A 4,699-nucleotide genomic window follows, 5' to 3' on the forward strand; every position below is an offset into this window, starting at 1 on the left:
CATGCAGTGTAGATTCAAATTACTACCCTATTTTTTTCAGTATGATCCATATTGTTTTGGGAGTTAAAGGAAGCTAATGTAAAACTAATTTAGGGAGTTGAACTGGTTGTATTTAAAAAAACCTATTTTAAATGTGTTTTTTTTTTTTTATGTTAAGCTCACGCTTGCTAAGTAGTGTAGGTTTTTATTATCTCTCGGAAAAGCTACATATTCCCTTTAACAATGCCTTCTGCTGATTTTATTTCCAAACAGATGGGCAATATCCAGGTACAACATCATGTAAATCCTGGAGCATGTACAGTGCTTGGCTGTGTTCATAAATGTCTGCTTCTCACAATGTTACTATGAAGTTACAATGTTGCAGCATGGGCGTCCGCATAACTGTTTTCAGGGGGGGCATCATTTTAAGGTCACCCATGCTCCACCACTTTTTAACAATGTCATGAAGGGGACATTGTCATGAAAATTGATCCTGTTCCCTTAAAGCATGTTATACAGCACAGTGCTTGTGCTGTGTAATTTGCCCCCCCCCCCCCCGTATTACCTAAAATACCTGGCTGGCTATGTCCTCCCCTCTGTAAACTGACCACGGTATACCATGGCTGCTGAGCCCTGACACCGTGGTCAGTGTCCTGTCCTCTCTCCCCCCCTCCCTCCCTGCCTGTCTGCTCCTTTGTCAGTGCCCCCCCTCCCCTCCAGCTGCTGTAGTTTCATTTAAGGTTTCATATCCTGGCTACAGTCTGTTTAATAATCCTGTGTGCCCCTGTGTCTGTGTTTTATAAAAATAAGCCATTCTTTTCAGAGCGCCAATCGCCGCTCACGTGACCCACCGCCTCTCCCCTCCACCCCTTCTACTCCCTGATGACAGCGAGGAATCCTCGGCCCCACCCGCTGCAGGTAGCTGTCAGATGGGGAGAGGAGAGACCTGACGGGTCACGTGATCGGTGCTCGGCGCTCTGAAAACTGGTAAAGAACGCCTTATTTTTTAAAACACATACACAGACACAGGGGCACACAGGGTTAATAAACAGACCAGACAGGATAGTATAAAGTGGCCTAACAACCACTTTAAAAGGGGCGTTGAGATTCCGGGGGGGGGGGGGATTTGCCCCCCTCTTTCCCCTACCTGCGGATGCCCATGTGTTGCAGTCTGATCAATGGGGGAGAGGAGACTGAGGAAATGTTTCCTCATGCCTGCAGCAGACTGATGAGATTATAATAAAGTAGAATTATAGGCCTAGATGATTGGTAAAAAGGCGCTGGTGATCTTTTTGTGATGTTAAAAAATATTCAAAATATTTTCCATACAAAACATAAATAGTGTATATATAAATAATCAATAGTAAAGTGCCGGTGCTATCCTCTACTTATATAGAAAAATTAAATTAAATTATTCAAGTGCTTGCCAGTGTAGTCACATAGTACATTAATATACCATAATTGTGCAAATAAAATCAATAAATCCGATTAGTAAATTTAATAATCGGATTTATTGATTTTATATGCACTATTATGGTATATTAATGTATTATGTGACTACACTGGCAAGCACTTGAATAATTTAATTTAATTTTTCTATATAAGTAGAGGATAGCACCGGCACTTTACTATTGATTATTTATATATACACTATTTATGTTTTGTATGGAAAATATTTTGAATATTTTTTAACATCACAAAAAGATCACCAGCGCCTTTTTACCAATCATCTATACCTGTTTATTGTTTTTTAACAATTAAAAGGGCAGCAGGTTTTAATATCTTTTTATTAGGGCTAGGCGCCTTCGCCAAATTTTTTTAAGAATTATAGGCCTGTGTATACTATATACCTGATGCAGCTAAAGCACACCAATGATAGGTATCAGCCCCAGAATTTGTACAGTACAGAATTCACAAGGGAAATGGGGTGGAGAAAACGCTGGGGCTTTGTGATACCAAAGGAAAATGTAACATGTCATGTAGCATAAGCATAGCATGTAGCTACAAGTTATACCATTTTTTATTTTTGAGGTCATTCACCCCATTCTTCTTATAGGAAGCTCTACTACACCATCAGACTGATCGTTATCCTTTGTGCTGGGGACACATATACTGGGCATTGAGGCAAAAAATCCCTCCCCCCAGTTCCTCCTCTCTCTGTGGACCTCCAGCATCATAGAACCTGCTCTGTTTGTTGTACATCATAAGCTATGAAAGTGCATCGTGTTATGATCTTCATTTTGTGTCCTCTGTCTATATACTGTACATACTTACTGTCCTATTGTACCCTAGAGAGTTTCCTGATTTGTTATCCAAAGGAAATCCCCTGAGAAAGACCATCAAGGTCAAAACGTGTTGGGACTTCTTGGAATTTTACAATCAGGAATATTACTATATGTTGTATGAAATCTTTCTTTTATGGTTTGTCAACAATGTTTACATTCACTTACCCCTATAGTGGTGTTTACAGGGTCATTTAATTGTTTTCAATAAAATACTTGTGTTACATTTTCCTTTGGTATCACAAACCCACGGTGTTCTCTCCTCCCCATTTCTCTCGTGGATTTTGTTTTGTACAATTATACGCAAAACTTTTTTTTCTCATTTTGGATAGAATAAGAGAAGGTTTTAACCCGTGTTATATATATTTTTTTTTTTACATCTGTGTCCCATTTCAGAGATTTCCCTTCACTTCCTGTCCCATAGCCAAACAGGAAGTGAGAGGAAATCCCTGTAGATTAAGCAAATTCCTGGGGGACACCCAGGTCACCTGAACCAGTGTTCCCCATTGGAAGATTTCCCCTTTATTACTTTTCTGGGGACAACCCAAAATTGGGAATTTTCTTTTACTTTCACTTTCAATGAATATGGTAAATAGAATAAATAGAGAGGGTGAATCTCCATAACAGGGGCACAAGCTGGCATCAATAAAAACGGACAGGGATTCTTATTCCTCTCCACTCAATCCAATACAAAAAAAAAAAGTTTTTCCCTTAGTTATACTTCAAGCTAGGCAACGTCAATTGCTAGAAGCTACAAAAAAAAAAAAAAAAAACAACATTTTAGAACGTAAAAGTGAAAGAAAATAAAAATATGTTAATGTGGCATGTCAAGAAATGTTTATGGTAAACTTTAAATCCCAACTCCAGGCACAAAAAAAAAAAAAACCTACAATTTCAGTGGGGGCATCCATGTTGCAAGAGCTAACATTCTCTTTTTTTGCCAATGGGTAGAGGAATTTGGTGAAATACTTACCTTATTCCTTGCTCCAGCAGAGTCTCTCTAACCGAGTCCTCACAGCCGCCTAGGACTCTCACACTCACATACCCTATGTACAATGCTGCGTTAGGCCCCTTTCACACAGGTGGAACGTTCAGATCCACCTGTCCATTTTTTTGGCTGATCTGAACGGATGCCTCATGTATCTCTATGGGGCATCGGATGTCAGCGGAGACATGTCCACTGACATCCGATCCGTCAAATCTGGACGGATGGAAACCCTATTTTCTATCCGTCCAGCGGATCAAATGGGATCGAATGAGAATGGACAGTCAGTCCGTTCCCATCCGATTTCCCCATAGAGAACAGCGGGGACCTGACAGCTCTGTCTCCGCACACAGATCGGAGACAGAGCAGCCATCCGCCTGCTCAGCGGGGGATCGGTGGATCGATCCCCCGCTGAGATAAACAGAGTCCGCAGACGGACTCCACAGTAGAGGGACCGCATTGGAGGTGAATAAGGACAGTGCTGTTGCAGGGGTAAGGTGAAAAATGCAGTCTTGTCATTTCTCCCCAGATGAAACAAGCATTTAACCCTTGTCATGAGGGGGGGAGGGGTTTTTACTTTTAATTCTTCCAGCCCTAGACTTTAATTATACATATAATTACCACATACCGGACCAACTGTCCAGTTCTTTTTGGCATCTATCTGGCATGGAGGTCAATGGATAAGTACAGTACTCGCAGCTTGTTTAGTCAGACTAATGAAAGATGCTTTTTGATTGGTTGCTATGGATTCGTGAAAATACCTGTACTCTGCACCGTGTTAATAAATAATGCTAATTGGGTTCTTAAAATATTAGATAAAAGAGTACCTACTGACATTTTTATTATGAAAAAATTACAGCTGAATCTACTGTATGCTGGCAACCTTCCAAGGAGGTTTCCATGACATCCTTTGTTAGAAATCTGCCCTTTAGGAGCATATATGTACAGATGCTTTTTGCTTCTTTTTTTTTTTGCATTCATTGCATGATTTACAAAACAGGATCAGGTATATTTATCCATTTATGCTCATGGTAAAGTAAGTAAATACTTTAAATAAATACCATACATAGCCCAAAGTTTTTCTTTTTTTTGGCTGAGTAAGTATTTGCAGAAGGTACCTACATGAGTGGCTGCATTATGAAATACGTATTGCAGCCACAAAATGACACTGCAGCACAGGTAGGCCATACTGCTCCTAGATGCAGGGGAATTCATACTTATGATTTTTTTTTTTTATATAATTTCCCTTGTTCAACAATGTATATTGTATTGGTATACAGTGTACAGTTGTTATATCTGTGACCACCCACACCAATGCTACTTTTTTTTATCACATCTGCTCCCATCCATGAGTGTATATTTGAACACAGAATCAAAAGAGGCTCACATTTCGTGAAGAACTAGGTACTGGCAGAGGCATATGTATTTATAATAGAAAAAAATGATGAGGCAG

General features: G+C 39.9%; 1 protein-coding gene across 1 annotated transcript in view; it reads right to left on the reverse strand.

Annotated features, from left to right (window-relative positions):
• Positions 1 to 4,656: 4,656 nt before the first annotated feature.
• The window catches only part of LOC309567826 (uncharacterized protein), a 121,530-nt gene continuing 121,487 nt past the window's right edge, over positions 4,657 to 4,699 (reverse strand). The window contains exon 29 of the mRNA XM_082273311.1: positions 4,657 to 4,699. This exon is cut by the window's right edge and continues 131 nt beyond it. The gene's annotated coding sequence lies outside the window, so the exon portion shown is untranslated.

Source organism: Pelophylax lessonae (assembly GCF_965119305.1).
Source record: "Pelophylax lessonae genome assembly, chromosome: 1".
In the NCBI taxonomy this organism is placed as follows: Eukaryota; Metazoa; Chordata; class Amphibia; order Anura; family Ranidae; genus Pelophylax; species Pelophylax lessonae.